The sequence below is a fragment of the Podarcis melisellensis genome, assembly GCF_964234715.1.
Source record: "Podarcis melisellensis genome assembly, chromosome: 4".
Taxonomy (NCBI): Eukaryota; Metazoa; Chordata; class Lepidosauria; order Squamata; family Lacertidae; genus Podarcis; species Podarcis melisellensis.
In genome coordinates, this window is record NC_138531.1 from 37,871,163 (window position 1) to 37,890,279 (window position 19,117).

A 19,117-nucleotide genomic window follows, 5' to 3' on the forward strand; every position below is an offset into this window, starting at 1 on the left:
TAACAAATATGACGGTAACTGTATCCCTACAGCAAAGGGTCTTCTTGGATGTGCATGAGGGATGAGAAAAAGGATCCCCTACTCTTTGGGACTAGCTGACAATTCATGAAACTTAAACAAGATGTTATTCATTTTTCAAATAATAAAAAAGAGAAGAATAACATCACAAATGGCAACAGATGTCATAGTGAGCACAGCAGGAATGGCAATGTACACATAAGGATCAGATGCCTAACACAGATCCAATCGCAATGAGAATATCCTAGAGGGGCAGGCAGTTTCATGGTTCTTAACCATGGTAACAAAAATCACATGTGGAAAACGCATTTGCAGTGCCCAAATGACATTAGCACATGAAAAGGAAGAGATCCAAGTGATACCCCATTAAGTGTAAAGTGACCTTTACTTCCTTCCAGTCCCAATCTAGGCTCTCTATCTGACATGTCATATCAATTTTATCCTAATTTGTTTTTTAATGGGAAGGGAAATACACAAAAATTATGTGTTATATTTTTGGTACAGGCTCCTTAGACTTTCACAAACATTCACAAGTCTCTGAACCCAGGAAGAATGTGGTTGCTCCGACCAATTTCCCCTGAGTCCTTGGCTCTCGGTCGTATATGCAGGGGGACTGACCAAAGCCACAAATATCTTAGCTAAAGCAGAGGACATTCCAAACAAAAATAAATAAATCTCCCCTTTATTTTGCAAGAGTGTCCATAAAAAAATGTTAGTATAAAACATATTCTGAAGCCTGTTTATTTTGGAGGTTTGGTGTCTTAATGTTCTATCCTAGGTCAATATTTGTGGTACTATAAAATTGTTATTGCAAAATGTACAGAACAGTGGACGATAAATCATTATTCTGCATTACTCTGAAGAATTCTGGCATGTTTTCGTTTGTTTATTGGAGTAACAGCTTGAGGCAGCAAGTGAAAATTTTTAAATTTGTCCCTTGATTCTGCCATTTTTGGAGTTTGGACTTACAGCAATCTCCATTTTATGGGTCAGTACCCCTGGGCAGATACTCTGATGAACTTTAAAGAGGCTTACTGGGAAGAGCTGACAGACACATTTTCAACCTAGAAAATATCATGATGCCTTTAATTATTGCATCTATGTTGCACCTGCATTTCATATACTATGGTCAGTTTTTATTACCGAGTCCCAAGAAGAAAGTCATAGAGAAGGGACAGAAAAAAGGAATAAAGTTGATCAGATGGTGACAACATCTAAGGTAGACTAATGATATTAGTATTAGTAGTGTGGAGAGAATGGATAGAAATTCACCATAATGGATTGGTTGACAGTGGGTTCAGAACAAACAAAACGAAGCATTCCTTCACACATTTTTGCCATACTTCTGAAGCACCTACAATTTGCTGATTATTAGTGTTGGGGAAGCCTTGACTACAGTGCTTCCCAAGTGACAACAACCAGCTGAGAAGTCAGCACTTGGAAGTGCTGCACAAGGGGCTTTGCCTGCAAAGTCTCTTTTGTCCAAGTCCTGCTTTTTACCCGACCACACCTGGTAACATGTATAATTTTAAGTGTAGGGCAGGAGGGTGTGACTTGGCTGAAATGGCTTCAAAGGATAAATAAAGAGGTCTGGTGGGTCTTATGACGCCTGCAGGCTTGAGGATCCCCAGTCCTGTACTAGATACACTATAAATGGTAAAAAAAGGTAAAAGACCCTTGAACCGTTAAGTGCAGTCAAAGGCAACTGTGGGGTTACGGCGCTTATCTCACTCTTCAGGCCAAGGGAGCCAGCGTTTGTCCACAGACAGCTTTCCGGATCATGTGGCCAGCATGACAAAACCACTTCTGATGCAACGGAACACCGTAAGAGAAACCAGAGCGCACATAAACACCATTTACCTTCCCACCACAGCAGTACCTATTTATCTACTTGCACCAATGTGCTTTTGAACTGCTAGGTTGGCAGGAGCTGGGACAGAGCAATGGGAGCTCACCCCATCACAGGGATTTGAACCGCCAACCTTCTGATTTGCAAGTCCAAGAGGCTCAGAGGTTTAGACCACACTATAAAACATAGTCGCCTCCATCATGCCTTGCTTTTGAGCTTCCCAGGGACTTGTGGCTGACAACTCTTGGACTAGATGAACTCTTTTCTTTTCTTTTTTAGATTTGGCAATGAAACTTTTATGTATGTAGTCTAGGCACCAGATTAACACTTCCATTGCAGATGTAAATTTATATGGTCTACTAGATGCTAAAGGAAAATATTTTAAATCATTCAAAACCACCAAGTATTTGTGGCTTAGCACAGAGCAGATGCAGGTGGAAAACACATTACAGGATTCCTTGTACCACAACATGATACCTACCTAGGCTATTATACTTGTCCTTGTTTAGTGTACCTGTTCTGCTATGTTCTTCAAGATGTCTGAAGCTTTTACAGAGTTAAATGTTTGAGTTATTTACCCCACATATGCAAACAATAATTTTTATTTCCTGCTTAACTTTTGCTGTATGATTAGTTATAATTCACAAGTACTTGTGAGTAATTTTGCAGCCCCCTTGGACTAGACAGTAAAAATGAGTATTTAAACCAGTTACCTCTATTTAAAAAAACCTGTTGTCACTGGTCTAGTCTAAGGTATCCAAATTAACTGATATAACAGTTACAGTTATAAACATACTGTGTGTGTGTCTATATTTATGTGTGTGTATCTAAATATCTATATACATTTAGCAATCACCCTTCTTTTTCTCAGCCGTCCATATCGTGTCAAAACGTTGTTACACTTTCCCCTCAACATATGCCATACTTTAAGACGATCTAAAATCAGTTCAGTTGCTTACTAGTATTTGATTTTTTTTTACTTTGGCTACTCTCTAATATAAGCTGCAGAATGGGAACGTCCCCTGAATAGGCTGCTGGTTCATTCTTTTAGGCATGTTTAGCCTCTCTCAGGAACTGGGTTTCTTCCTTTAAACAGCAATTAGCAGGGGGGGGGCAGGCTTTGGGGAACATGCATTTGTCCTAAAAAAAGCAAACATTCTCAGACCTACAAAGATAGCCACCACTGCTCCATGCTGGGACCAGGGCTAATTAAGATGTTGATGGAGTCTGCACTAATCATGGCTCCACCACAGTCTGCTGGATTAGCATGTAAATTGGTAAACCATGTTCTGAAATTGCCTCACCATCTGAGGTCTAATTACTGGCTAGACATAACAAACAATGGCTGCATTTAGAATAAGAAGTGTCCATGTGAAAATGGATGTTTTTGCTTTTTTTAAAATCATAAGATAGGCTTGAGCATGGGTAGGCAAACTAAGGCCCGGGGGCCTGATCCGGCCCAATCGCCTTCTAAATCTGCCCATGGACGATCCGGGAATCAGCATGTTTTAACATAAGTAGAATGTGCCCTTTTATTTAAAATGCATCTCTGGGTTATTTGTGGGGTAGAAAAATTAGTTCATCCCTCCCCCCAAATATAGTCCAGCCCCCCACAAGGTCTGAGCAACAGTGAACTGGCCCCCTGCTGAAAAAGTCTGCTGACCCCTGGGCTTGAGGGTGGAGAGAAGCATGCTGTGGAAAGGAGGTGTAAACACATTTATAAGCAGTTTGGTTCATAGCCATGATTCAGTGGACTCAAGACACTAAGTAAGGCAAACAGCACACAGCTGAGGACCAGAAGTTATAATTGCCTTATCTCAACTTAATATATTTGTCAGCATTATCCCAATGACAGCATCTTCAGTATAAACTTTCTGTATTTTAGTTTTACGGATCTTGTTGGGACTTTACAAATTTAGTGATGAAACAGCAATATAGCATTTAGTCTCTGTAGTGTGATGCCATGTTTGTCACAAAAATACATAGCAATGTGGATGAATGTATAAATGAAGCACAAAAGGTAAAGGAAGTAGTACAAAATCCTGCATGATTTTCAAACATTATAATCACAACAAATAACAAATATTATACCAAAGGTACAATATCAAAATTGGCAATGCACATTGGTCCCAAGTTCATTGGTGCAATAAAGATTACTAAACATTTCAGAACACATATCAGGAGGTAGATTCCTATAACTATTTTCTACCTGTAATACAATTATTTTCCCCAATCATCTCTTAATAATATCTATCTGTAGGAAAGTCTTATGAATGGAAGATGCACTTGGTCTTACTCACTGATTCTTGACTATAAGCAAATTATCTTCAGTTTGAAATACCATTCTTAATCTTACAAATGTCACTAGGATTACTCAAAGCAAGATTTGAAAAATAAAATAAAATAGGGGATATTTTCAATATCCATTGATTGCTAGAACGCAACAGAGACTGCATTGTTTTGAAGTAAAGGAATTATTAGGTTTGACGTGCATATGATTCCCTGAAATAAAGAAACAGGACTCAATAAAAAAGGCATGTTGCAAACTTTACTGAATATATTGCAAACTGAACTGGCCTGAAGCAGGTTCCCTGTGGTCTATTTCTAATGGAAAACCTTTTTACCAACCCACAATGCACAATTTATTAGAAACATGTTTACAATTTACCAAAGACAATTTATATCCTCTTGTTTCTATCTGGGGTAATGTGAACATTCAGATTTTCAAAATGTATCCACTACTGGCTTTGGTCTGCTGAGACTGGTGTGAATCAATAGTACATTTCCAACCATTTTTCTGGAAAAGGTTTCACTAACTAATGCTGCCTGAAAAACCCAACCCTATACACTGGGCATGTAGGTCACGAAAGCTACTTAGTAGTAGCTATTTGATGTGTGTTCAGTCTCCCATCTCCAATACAGGAGCAGATAAATTGCCTTCTAAATGGGATATGAAATCAGAGAACACAACAGGCATTAACTCTGATCTCACTTAATCCATTGTAAATCACAAATTGTTCCACTTACTGAGGTCACAGCAATACTGAGCAGATTTCTGAGAATGCCTAGACAAGAATGATAGAAATGGAGGCTTGCCATTGGCTGCCTCAGAGGCTGTGTTTTTGTAGGCATTACAGGGTGTTTCTTGTGTTTAGCTGCCAATACCAACTGCCTTCCTAGCATTCTAAAAGGAACCAGCCTTTAACAAGCAGCGTGAGAAAAATGTCAAAATTCAACTGCATCTGCTATAAAATAGTAATAAGAGTTGAATATACTTGTAACATGCAACTCTGAATGAATTCTACTGCCAGTGCTTCGGAGCCACAAAATAATTGAGAGAAGCAGAAAATATCCTGTATGCAAAGACATATCTTTCTCTGCTTTAATCAGACTGGAAGAAAAGCATATTTTATCTCTCCCCAAGTGCCATTGACTTGTATACCTGGGGAAAGGTTGCAGAGAATAATCACTGCTAGTCTCTGGCACTTCTCTCTGCAGGACTGAGAGCATGAATGGGCTTGCCTAGTGCAGGGATCGCAGCAGGTCACAAGAGTGAAAAGTGGCTTCTGAGATAACACAGACTTGTGAAACGATTCCATAAGGTGCTACTCTGCATCCTTAAATTCACTTTCAACCAGAGGCACCCTGATTACTCATTACAATGGAGCAAAAAGCAAGCAAACTGAACTATAAACAATCTTCCTATAAACTATAAACAATTGCTTAGTAACTGATGTAATCCATATTTGCTTTATTTAAATTCAGTTGCATGGTTTGTAACTTGTTTCACTTGAGGCCTGAACTGGGAATTTATAGTGTTTGTCCACAATCTAGTATAAATTAGTTCTTGGGTGCTTCTATCCGCTTGGGTCACAGAAGCAGAAATAGAAAGGCTATGTCCACAAGCAGTAGCCATAAAGACCAGTAAGGTAGCAGAGGGCAGGAGGACACCTCAATTGTTTGAAGTCTTGTGCATTTCACAAAGAGATATGCAGTAGATCAAAGAGATGAGGATGCAAAGAGAGGGAATACAACAAAAAGAAAAAGCTTCCTCTTTCACAGCCAATTAGAGATGAAAGGAAATCACTCTTCCCAGCTGTGCAAGAAAGTAGCAGTTGACTAAAAACCTAAGCAGTCTAATTTAAGGACTGAGTGAGCCCCTTTAAAAACTACCCTTGTAGTTGGGGTCAGCTGATGACATTTGGCTGCCTGGGGTGTAGGATAAGATGGCACCCTACATTCTACATAAGGAGATGGTTACTTCAGTATGGGTTCCACCACAGCTGAAGCCAGGTCATTATGTCTCCCATTCCCAGGGGGCTCAGGAGACGCAGAACAAGGGACAAGGCACCCATAGCTTTGTACTCCAGGCCCTTGCTGCCACTCCCAGGCATTGGTCGCCTCAGGCAGCTGCCTCACTCTGCTTAATGACAGGGCAATGTCTATAGTTAACTTTTTAAACATGCTTTTAGGACTATTCTTCAACTTCTGCACATGGTAGTAGAACATAGAACAATCCAAGATGCTCACATATTTGTGTACAGGTGTGGACGTACCTATCCCTCCCCCAGTGGACCAAGTCTGAAAGGTGGACGAAGCTGCCTACCTGCCAATCACTTGACTTCACAATGATGTCAGATCACCAGTTTTTGCCAATGAAGCTCTGATGATCAGCTGACTGTCAAGTCATTGAAGTGCCCTGTGCACAGGGTTTCACAAGACCTAGTGTTTGCAAGACCGAATGACCAGCTCTGTTTAAATAGGGGTTTAATTTGGCAAAGGTGATTCCAGTGCTACCCCCTATCTTTATATTCACCTGATTTTGTACATACTTTATATCAATCCCTATAATAAATATTTTTTGTGGTTCTTGTTAGTGCTTGTTTAAGATCTGTCAGAGTTGCGATTCAGGCTACATACACAAAAATAGTGCTTATATGCATATATGAGTTGAACTCATCCGATTTTAAACTGAACTCAATCTTAGTGTTTCCCACCTACACTACTGGGTTATGTCTGATGAGATGCATTGCTGTTCAAGTTTTCCCATTTTACATCACTCAGAAGACAAAACATTTGTAAGCAAACTACTTACTCATTCACTTCCCACCATTCATCTGAAAAGGTAAACCCAACTTCATTCAACTTTCATTTTGAATAAAAATGTTGAATAGATCATATTTTTCTGGTTATAATAATATGCAGTATTTTAAAAACATAATAAAAAGCAGCAGCATTTGAAAAGTGCAGAATTAAAGAGAACTTCTGGCAGAGCTTCCAGTTATCTGAAAGTCTGATCTGCAAAGTTCCCAGTTTCTGGTATCCTCAACCAACCTTCTCCGAGTATTGACATTATGAGATTGCCATAGACTGGCTGAATGCAGAGGAATGATGGGAGGCACCAGCTGGAGAACCCCAAAGGAAGAAGGCTCAGAAGCAGGGGGATTGGTGGTGGGATGATGATGAGTGGTCAAAGGGAGAAGGAGCAGACTGGAAGAGGGAGGTGTCAGAAATGGAAGAGGTAACAGGGTAAAGTGAGCAGGAAGAGACTGTGGCAGACAGCAGTCCAAAATCAGAAGCATCAGCAGAGGGTGGTCAAGAGGCAGAGTGGAGGTAGGTTGCTGAAGAAGCCAGGGAAGCTCTCCCTCCTCTTGTGACAAGCTCCTCTCCCCCTGGTCTTCCAGAACATGCAGAGAAATGAAGAGGGCGGAACAAAGAGGCCAGGCGAAGGAGCCTTAGGCAGCTGGCGAAGGAACCAGGAGAGGTGGGAAGGTGGGGACCTTCAGTCCTTGCAACTGTCTCATTGGGGCAAGACCTACTGAGAAGAGTTGGTGGGATCACTAGGTCTGCACTGTTTTGGTTCCTCTTAATAAAGAGTTAACCTCACTTAAGTTTTACTGCTAACCTGCCCCTGACTGGTTCCTGACAGTGATGCTCCAATTGGCTAATTATTATTGGACAACATCAAAGGCTCTTCCCTTTCTCTCATCTTCCTTGTAGCCCCTAGCACCACCCCCAGCTGCTCTAGAAGGTTCAGCCATCAACTTTGATGCATTCAGCTGAAGAACTCCACATAGCAAAAAATGGAGAACATAAGGATGAGATCCAGTACCGCATGAGCAGGTGTCTGTTTGTGCTATGTGGCATCTCCACCTCTCCTCCATTCCCATAAAATCTAGAGACCCCCACAGAGCAGATATGGGGGGAGGGGCATGGAAGGCTGGAGGACAGAGAAGAGAAACCAGAAGTTTTGTTGTGTAAGGATGTTGCCATATGTATATAGGTTCTGTATAGTGTTCCCTAGTTATTTATCTGAAGAGGACTACAGAGCAAACACTGCTGTATTCAAATCTTTTTATAGACTGTTAAATCCCTCCAAGGGTGATGGCAAATTCCCCATTGATTGCAAAGCATGTGCTTTTTATTTTCCTTAAATTGTTAGGATAAACCAACACCACAGTAGAGATTGTTGCTAATTTGGATTCAAAGAACTGCCATTTTCCTTCACAAATCAGATTTGAGAGTTGTATGCCTCAATGAAAATAAATTAATACCATCAGCTGACAACCAATTGGGGCACAGCAGAGCACTTTAGTAAACCAGGATGTGCAGCCTGGCATTTATGAACTAAGTAAAATGGAAAAAGCAGCCAATTTCCATAGCTGCTCTCAACAGGTGTGTAGTTGTGTAGGTGTCATTCTGCATATACATGTTAATGAATAAATTCTTACTTTGAAAAGTGTGGAATTGAAACACAGAATACACACAGTTAAAGTAGGCAGTAATCTATATAAAACCAGAAATGGCCATTTGGTGGGTGTGTTTCTAAAAAAAGAAGCTGCTGGTTAGAGTTGGCAAAACTGGGTTTATACTAGTGATATTTATATTTCAGAAAACTAATTTGAACTAGTGACACAGCTAAATGAACATTGAGCACAATGATCCCCCTGTTGAGACTACTCAGGCTTTGCATGAAGCAACTCAATAAGCAACCACTAACACCACTGTGGTATTATGTGACAGAATTTTTAAAAAACCCTATTACCCTAGCAACCAGTGTCTGTGTGAGAGGAAAGAATGGAGGGAGGAGGTGGAGGAAGGGCTAAATGTAAAAATCCTTTACAGTGGGTCTTGTCTTTGAGATAATGAAATCACATGACTCAGCAACACTAATGTTCATGCAGATACACTCCACCCCACCCGCCACCACTCTTTAGGGCTCCATGACAACCCCATTTCCTAAAATTAGCACCCTCTTTCCAAGCTACAAAGCACCCACAGTAATGACCTGCTTCCTATACCACTTATGCATGACTATGGCCTGCAGACTTTTGCCCTAACAGTTGATGGCTTGAATGAGATCTAAGGAAAAGCTGAAGATAATAATGTAAATAATATAACACAGTCGCTTCTTTGAAGTGTTTTGGGAAGGTGGGATGCAGAAGAAGAGAAAGAACATGTCTTTATCCACAGTAATAAATATAAAGTGTTACTTCAGATAGGAATGCTGAATAAAAGAGTAAGAATTTAATCACTAGGAAGGAAGGAAGGAAGGAAGGAAGGAAGGAAGGAAGGAAGGAAGGAAGGATGCTAGAAAAAACATGTCAATCATCACTTTAATTATTGTCAATCATTCCTTACTTTCTTGATTTGTGGTTTCTTACTTGACCAAAAAGAAAGGTTTTGTTTGTAATTACGTCTATGCTATCCATAACAGGCACAAGACTTTTTCAACTTTTCCTTGAAATTGCCCTCAAGCCAAGTTTATATGTCTCTGCTCTGTCAAGGAATTTAAAACATAACAGTTCCCACACATATATGAAATGAAGCAAGAGACTCAAACAAAATACAAATTGCCACTGTGGCATATATTCCGTAAAAAAAAACTAGAAAAATCATAGTTAACTCAAATAGCATTTGAGATATATACTGAGCCATGCTGCTTCATTCAAATGTAGCCAAACATTACTGCATTCATTCCTTGTTCTTAGATTAATTTCACTTCTCCCTACCTCTTCAGAAGGTATTCCTTCCTTTTCACCTTCCAGAAGGAGTTGCTTGCTTTGCTTTTGTTGCTAAGACAAGCAGTCCCTGTTGTCTTTGTGGAGCCTGTGAAAAATAGGGTTCTAATATATGTTTCTCACACACACCCCAGGAGATCTGGAATTAGTCCAGGAAAGTGACAAAGCTGATAACATCAAGAATGCTGCAAACGGATGAAATGGCTCCCCCTCACCCAAAATACTTCTGAAAACTTTAAATATATCCGAACAGTTTGGTACGACTTGACAAATATTCTCCCTCCCTCCCTGCTCCCCCCCCGTTTTATATTAAGAGTACTTTAGCAAAAAGGAGAAAAACAACTTTTCCTACCAAAAACTGCCCCCTCTGTACTGTAAATAGTCCCTCTTCAAATATTAGGTAGCTTTACTGGGGGGGGGGGGGGAGGAAAGACAATGCAGCGTGTCCTCAGTATCATTAACCAACTTCCCTTCCTCCTGAAGGAGTCCCTTCAATAAGGCAATTACAAGAGCATCACAGAACAGGAGAACAAGGGGAAAAATAATCTTACCAGCTTCTCTTACAGTAGGGAGCTGAAAAGAAAACCAACAGCCCCCAGCTGCTGTATCACATGCAATTCGCCTCAATGGAAAGAACTCTGAAAGGCTAGTCTTCTAGTTTAGTTTCTTCTCAGCTCTCCTCTCTCTCTCTCTCTCTCCTCACAAAGCCATTCTCCTATTCCCTAATCCTCTCACAGGAAAAAGCAGCACAAACCAAACGACTTCAGCAGAATGAGGTGGGGTTGGGGGGGGGGGGGAGAGAGTGTTGAGAGTGAAAGGGGGAAGGGAGAGATTCTGCTGGCATTCAAGCATCGCAGTATGCTAATCCTCAGAGCGGGGATGCAAACAAAGTCGCCTACACACATTTGGGCACCCAGATCCACATTCCATACCAATAATGCTTCATGACAAGGCATAGAAACCCAATTCATCAACCTCTCAGCTACTGTTTCAAAGACACGCCCCGTGAAACTTCTTGAACTTCTGCTAATGGGCTTCATTATTCCACACACAAAAAATTAGACATTAATTCCCGATTAGCAGCTTTCTAAAGTTGATAATGAGCCTAAATGAGCTGGCTGCAATTCTGTCTGTGCCTCCCTTGTCATCACCACAACAGGGGCTGAAAGTTTTGTAAAAGTATACGTTTGTACTTCAAAAGTAATATATGGGCAAGATGTATATATTTTTTCCAGTAAGGGTCTGAGGTAAAGTGAAGCATTTTATTTCAAAATTCAGTGGACACAATATCTTCAGATTTTGGTAAATTGTACAGGCCAAATGAGCTGACGGGGAAAAGATAAATTTATCCAAGAATGTACACAAGTTTATTTACACAGGAGCATTTCCTTTCCATAATGGGAAGAAAGACAAATCAAAGATCTGAAAAAGCAGATGGCACCATTCCACCTCATAAAGGACGGTGGTTAGCCTTCAAGTAATAATTTATGAAGACCCCTCCCCCCCCCTTCTTGGTCCTGCACTCAGCAGCAGGCCATTTGAGCTTTTCAAGCAAAATAAATAGACTTCAAACCACCAGCTTCAAACACACTAACTTTTACGAGTGCTGTTTCAACCTGACACAAGCCACTTTGTTCGCCTGTGACCCTGTACCAAAGCGTGATTTTTGATGGATGAGGTTCCCTCCCTTCATAATATAGGTTGTGACTTCATAACTATGTGCCAACATTATTGTTCATCCCAAGCCAAAACGAAAACAAAACGTTCCATAAAGCTGTTTTAAGCATGAAAATGGAGCAAGCAGATGGATGCTGAAAAGCTAGAGGGCAAGAGTGATAGGAATGCAGTCTTCCTTCCTTTCTTCCTTCCTTCCTTTCTCTCTCTCTCTCTCTCTCTCTCTCTCAAACCAGTGTGGGAGGCGATAGCTAAAGAGATGTTACTAGGAGATGAGGTGATGTCATCAACCTCCAAACAAAGCTTAGTTCAGCTGAGAAAAACAAGAAGCTTCTGCAAGGCACATTTTGTTTTATGGGTACCAGGAAGAAGCATGTGGCTTTTTCTGAATTTGTCCTTATAACACAGTTTGTAAAAGTTTCAACATTAATTTTACAAAAAGCTGTAAACATGGAAATGCTCACATACAAATGAATAGGTTCATTACAAGGCTGTTTAATAATCTCAAATGAGCTATAGGTCACCTGTACTATAATGCTTCAAGCATCAACTTTGTACTAAAACAGGCATGGAATATATTTTTTAATGGAAAGCAGACAGTAACCACTAACACCAATATGCTCTTATTAAAGAAAGTGAGCTTGTGCCATTAAATACTCCGTAGGATAATACCCCAGACATAGGTAGATCTATGGTAGCACATAGATGGACTTTTACTGGACATAGCTTACAAGAGAAGGAACATCATTGACAGGTATTTGTTGAGGACAATGCTTTCCTCCCTCTCCCTCCTCCTCCTCATTGATGTGGCTGCTCTGCTCTGAGAAAGCAAAGAGTAAGAGAGGGGACAACAAAAAAGGGAATAGCACAATGATCCCCGCATATCTTGTCATGCCCCTTTGAGAAGAAGTGCAGATTGGACCAAGAGGGAAAGAGAAGAGAATAGGCATCAACCATGATGAGGAGAAAGGGGTGTGAACTCAGGTAGGGTGGCATACTTAGAGCTTCTTATCGAAATGACAGCCCCCTAAAAAAATAACCCACACTATACAGCACTATCCATGTAAGTCAAATGGGGGGAATCCGTTCTGCAACATTGCATGTCAGTTGTCAGCTGAGATGCAAAGAACTGCTTAGTCTCACATAAGGAACTAGAATTAGTCTAGTGAAATATTTGGCTTTCCCCTCTTTTGAACAACTGATTCCTATATCATATTAGAATGTTAGGTTTTATTATGATCAAGAGGTCTATAATGTGAAATAAATACATATTGCAATGGCTTCTGAAAGTCCTGTTTCCTAAGTAGCTTGAGTGAATAAGGGAAAAACCTAAAACTTGATTGAACTTGTGGCTCTTTGGATTCTGCTATGGTTTCACTGATATGGTTTCAGCAAGCCTTCTAAAAAAATTATCCAAATTGCTACCGGACTAGGATTTGAATTGCTTTGAATTATGTGCTGTTGTTAGTTTAAACTGTTCTTACGTTTGCAATTGTTTTTCAAATAGTGTTTATATTTGCAACTGGGATGCCTCAATGGGAAGTGATTCATATATGAAAATAACAACTAGCTCTAAGATAGCGGAAAAGTTCTCAGGATAGGACACATTAAGTTTTCCCTTTCTGCCCAGTAAACATCCCATGCATCACCGCACATTTGCATGCTGTTCAGTAGAGAACACAATCATGCCATTGAAAAAATGGACATCTATAAGATTGCCTTACTCACCTTTTATATTTTCACTCTTTCTACCTAGCAGAGTGAAAGCCCCAACCATGCTACTGGCGAGAACACAATTATCAGGTAGAATTTGTGATTAGGTTGCCCTCTTTGCTGCAAACTACTTGTCTTATAAGCAGTCAAGATGGCACTTCTGCAGGCACTGTGGCATATTGGCAATAGGTAACTACTTACCTTGGAGCTCTGGCACTGGAGTACACCCTGCAAGACATGGGGCCTTTCAAACAGAAAGAACTTGTTTGGCACCAGCTTGGCTGCAGGAGTTGCTGGAAGGCGGCGTACAAGGCACCACCCAACCATCTTAGGGTCTCCAACGCCAAATTTATGTAGCGTTCCTTAACCTTTTCCCAAAGATACTCCACAAGGCAGCAGAAGTTTAGGATCAGAGTTTTCCTTCTTGTAGATGGGCTACCTTTCCAGGCTGACAAGCCCTGTCTGCCCCTCATTTCCCTCTACAACGCATGCAGAAACTGCCTTATGGACCACTGAAGCCACTGTTGGTCTCATCCACTCAATCTGCCAGAACTTGCCTTCGCATGCAGGGGAAGTCCTAACTCATTGAGGGTTTGAGACCCATCAGCTACCCTCACCTGGTTTAGCTGGCAGGGTGGGGACCAAAGGTGGACAAACTACCCCAGAAGGAACACAGAATGTCCTTCCTATTACTCCTCCCCTAACATCCCCATGCTGCACATAGAATTAACTGCTAGCCTGATATCTGCATTGCCACCACTGCAAATGGTCAGAGAGTGTTGCAGTTTTTGGCCCAGTGGGAATAAGTGACACAAAGAGCCAAAAAGATCCAGGGGCAAACGGAGTACACTTTACTGCTAGAAAAAACTATGCATTGCCATGCACTTTGTATGCAAATATCCCTGGGGCTGTGTTACTTGAGATTCCGTTCTGGGTACAACACACTGGTTCAAGCAATTAAATTCAAGGTGAGGCTTGAATTTCGCTCATAGGTAAAAACTTTTATAATTGAATAATAACAGCATCAGCAACAATAATTGTTATTTTCCGGGGCCATATAAACCAGGAGCAAAACTGAAATCTGTATAAACTGCACACAAACTGGAATCTAAATAAGACAAAGGTGGTAGAAACTTGGGGGATGTGGCAATAGGCATGAGCTTATGGTAGACAAGCCAGCTACTTAACAGCTGACAGAAGCTGATAGAAAGGAACTGAATCTGGCATTTGCCATAGAGGAATGAACCTGCTTCATTCAGACAATGGCTTTAACAAAGAGGAGCCAGTCACTATGTGCTATGCTTGCCTTATGGACTGGGGTACCAACATGTACAATTTTAAATTATCTTGGCAACATTATATTGCACTGATGGGTAGCAAATACATATGGAATCAGTTACAGATAGGTAGCCGTATTGGTCTGCCATAGTCAAAACAAAAAAAATTCCTTCCAGTAGCACCTTAAAGACCAACGAAGTCAGTTCTTGGTATGAGCTTTCGTGTGCATGTACACTTCTTCAGATACACTGAAGAAGAATATCTGAAGAAGTGTGCATGCACACGAAAGCTCATACCAAGAACTGACTTCGTTGGTCTTTAAGGTGCTACTGGAAGGAATTTTTTTTGTTTTGATATATGGAATCAGTCTTTGTTCATGGATAAACAAAGAAAGAGAGGATCCCAGCAAGTCAACAATCAAAATCAGTTGGTTATCAACATGTTTGTCCTGTATTTCCCCAAAGGGAAATTAAATTCTCCTTTCTAGAGAGAGTCAGCCGGTTAACTCTAAGAGTCAGGCTTTGGAAGTATGAAGCATGCTGTAATATGTACTGGTTCATGTCAGTAAACTGGCAGGGGGGAAGAGTGACAGATTTGTTGGGGGGGCAGGGAAGCTGGCACACATAAGGTGACTACAGATATATTTTTTTCTTATTCGCTTGCTTCCAATTAAGCCTCCTTTGATCCATACCCTGTATGTCTTTAACACCTGATTTGCATAGCACTGACTCCTTTCTGCGTTTCTTGGATTCACAAGAAAGAACAAAGCTAAAACACCCTGGTAATAAACCCTAAATTTTTAATAGCAGTTGTAAGTGTTTGCCAAATGCCCTCCTTTGGTAAGTAGAGCAGAGTAAGTCCTTTGCACTGGAAAGGATTCCAAAAAAACTCAACATTAAAGAATACCAAACTCTTTGAGGGCTGCCAGTGGAACTGATTTGTTTAGCCCAGAATACTGGCTTGTTTTGTTGTTCTGCTGCTTGAAATAAATTTTCTGTAATTACAGAGCCTAGGTGGAAGCAACAACCAGCATAATGCTAGCAATTCACAGAACTCTTCTTGATTGTTTAAGTTAAATATTGTGCATTCCAGGAGGGGGAAATGCGTAAATTAAACAGAATAATATCAAATATTATCTGCCAAAGGCTATATAGGAGAAACACACTTTTACGACAAACAAAGCTTTGCTGATTTTAAAATCTTACTTAGTGTTTCCCCGTCTCAATGAAAAAAGAGAGGGATCCTCTTATGTATTACCGTGCTTCTGCAGGACAAGTGAATCTCTCACACAGCTGAACCTACAACTCTGAAGAGGCTCCAGCAATATGGTAGGACGCTGGTCTGGCCTGGAGTGTCCAGCCAGATGGCTATCAGAGACAGAAGCTGGAGCAGCAACAGCTGGTGAGATGCTCTGGTTTTTGGTGGCATGTCTCATGCTGGGGTTAACTCTGTGCTCAATTCTTTAGCCCACTAACTGGTTAAATAATGCCCTGCTGCAATCTCTCCCAGGGAGGTCTGGGTCAAGCAACAACATTGTTACCAGAGTAAGTGAAACTACAGCATCCATTTGTAACCTCCAGATCAACAGGTGAGATTGCAAACACACAATGAAAAGAACTAACTCTGCAATTCAATTAAATGGAATGGTATTTGCTGCTAGAGAGACAGAATTGCTTTCTGATATACCTCTGAATTCCAAAATAACTCTAAGAGCTCCACTGACGCCATCAGTGCAGACCTTTGGGAGAGATGTCTGGGTCCCCACTCAGCAGAAGAAGCAGGAGGGTTCCTGTCAAATGCAAAATGGGCTGACTTTCCATATTTTGAAATAAGTGAAGTAACACACATTACCATCTGTTCTCCCAGGCATTTGGTAGAATCTGATGTTCTGCTGTCATCAATGCAATTTTTGAGGGTATTATTTTGTTAGTATATGGATTACTTCTGCCTTCTAAAGCCAGTATTGTACTCGCAATACAATACAATACAATACAATACCGTACAGTATAGTACAATGAGAACAATCGGAAGTTCATCTTATTTACCCTATATTTCATCCTTTCCTTTTTTCTTTCCTTTTCCTTTTCTATTTCTGTAAAGTATGTGTATATAGTTTGTATATATTGTATTATTGTGTAAGTTAATGTTGAAAGTTTAATAAAGATTTCCCCCAAAAATTAAAGATAAAAAAATAAAAATAAAGCCAGTATTGTAATTTTGTTTGAAAGTTTTCTTGGGACTAACAAATAAATCATACCCCCCCCCTGCCTCAATAAAACCATGAAGTTCAGAATCTAAAATGACCTAACTACACCACTGAAAAAACTCTTTGCTTTCCATGTAGCCGCAAATCATGACTGCCTGCTAGCGTGTTCTGGCGCAGAGAGAGAAAACGAAAGCAATAGCAAACATAAACATCCTGTGAACAGGAAATACACAGACTCTGACTCACAAAGCCTGCTCCCTTTTAAGGTGGAACGGAAATATCCTAACAGTTTCTTGGGCAAAATCATGGAGCGACTCACTTGTATATAACAATGCTCTAGTTGCATCCCATACCACACTGATTTGCCAGGACAACTGATCTCCAGAGAGGCTGTTGCCAACATCCATTAATTCCTGCTCTCAAACATCCAACCCCTGAAACCTCTGTGTGGAAGAGCCTCCTCTTTTGGCTCTCCAATCCCTTGTCTTGCACAACTTTCCTACGATTCTCTAGCACTCCAGTGCAATTTACTGTTCGAGGAACTGGACATGGAGGAAGGGGTAAATTTTCTTCATGATCGCAAATCACCCCCTGTGTGAGATAAGCCACCAGGTGCAAGCTCAGCCAAGCCAGGTGCTACGGCAACGGCCCAGTGCCGTCTATAGAAATAATTAAGGCATATCAGCTCATTAATCAGTCAATGAATCTGTCAATTGGAGTCTGTGTTACGTCTTGAACTGCTGGAGCAACACAAATATTTTGTACTTGCATATATCTGTATCTGCAAAGCCTACAAACTGTATGTATAAATCAACCTATGGAGCTGTATTACTGAAGCCTAATATTCTGCAACAATAAACTATCTTGGACCTTAAACTGCCTCTGTGTGTTGACTAGAACTGGGGGAAACTTCTGCTACATGGGTAATGCAAAGTGCTTTTTTCTGGGGATACTCAAGGGTACGCAGTACTGGCACCTTTTTTAAAAATGTTAAAAGTGTGGCACTTAGTGTAACAACTTCATGGTGAGTACCAGCACCTTTTTTTCTAAAAAAAAAAAAGTACTGATCTTATTCTAGATGACATCCATCACCCATAGAAAATGCTCCCTTTCCCCATTGCATCACAAAAGGAGACATCAGTCTTTAAAAGATACCAATCTGAAAAGTACTTTGTTCATTTCCTTGATACACTGCTGATTTATATAAGGACTTCCAAAAGCTTTTAGACTATGGAAGCCTCTAGCCGGCAACTTGTGATTTTAATTAGCACAGTATCTTTAAAAATAAAATACAGCGATGAGGATGCTGAAAAGCTCATTGCTATGAAGCTCTAGAGTCAGCACTGGTTTCCTGTCGCTCTCCCAACACTATTTAAGATGCCACATTTGAATTATAATGCCCTGAACACTCTCGTGGCTGCTTTCCCCCCTCTCAGTCTTCATGGGCCAAGAAGGGACAGCCTTTCTGTGCAAAGATAAATATTAAGCATGCACAGGAAAGCACATTCAATGTTTGTCCACCCTCCCCCGCATCTTCATATCTTGGACCAGAATTCATATCTCTATATTTCTGGCTTGCTGACCTTATTCTATATTTATTTTCTGAACAACAACACGAGCTGTTCAGAGCCTGAGAAAAGACTGAGGCAAACATTTAAATGAGTAAACTAATACATAATGTATTTTATTTGCACATATTCAATATGTGGATGCTCGAAAGAGAGAAGTCCCAGGCAGTTGGGGGAGAGGATGCAAGGGAATGAGACTGGGAAAACAAACAAGGCGGCAGATAGTGTGCCAGGAATACTATTTCCTTCTTCTCTTTCTGGTTTAAAATCATACTTGAGTCCAGAAAAGCACAAATAATTCCAAATAACTCAGCAAGCTATAAATAAATAAAAAACACAAATGTACACACAACCAACTCTCTTTCAGTAAACAGAAGAAATTCACACTTGGAAGGGTTTGCTTGCTTGTTTGTTTTTTTAAAAAAGCTTGTTCTTTGCATATTTCCAATGGTTCTTAGGTAAATAAAATGGACACATGAAATCTGATGAACCCTCATGCGCAGATAGCAAGATTAAGGCAAATAGGATAAATATATATAAAGGTAAAGGTAAAGGACCCCTGGACGGTTAAGTCCAGTCAAACTTGACTATGGGGTGCAGCCCTCATCTCACTTTCAGGCCGGTCATATGGCCAGCATGACTAAACCGCTTCTGGCGCAACGGAACACCGTGACGGAAACCAGAGTGCATGGAAACACTGTTTACCTTCCCGCCGCAGCAGTACCTATTTATCTACTTGCATTGGCATACTTTCAAATTGCTAGGTTGGCAGGAGCTGGGACAGAGCAAT

The 19,117-nt window shown here is 40.6% G+C and overlaps 1 protein-coding gene across 2 annotated transcripts in view; it reads right to left on the reverse strand.

Moving 5' to 3' along the window:
* The window catches only part of MID1 (midline 1), a 261,649-nt gene that overhangs the window by 124,121 nt on the left and 118,411 nt on the right, over nt 1-19,117 (reverse strand). The window contains exon 1 of one of the 2 annotated variants that reach the window (XM_081907605.1): nt 10,440-10,647. The exons of the other annotated variant lie outside the window; for it this stretch is intronic. The gene's annotated coding sequence lies outside the window, so the exon portion shown is untranslated. Of the gene's footprint in view, nt 1-10,439; nt 10,648-19,117 lie in introns of those variants that run through there. 2 annotated transcript variants of the gene reach the window in all.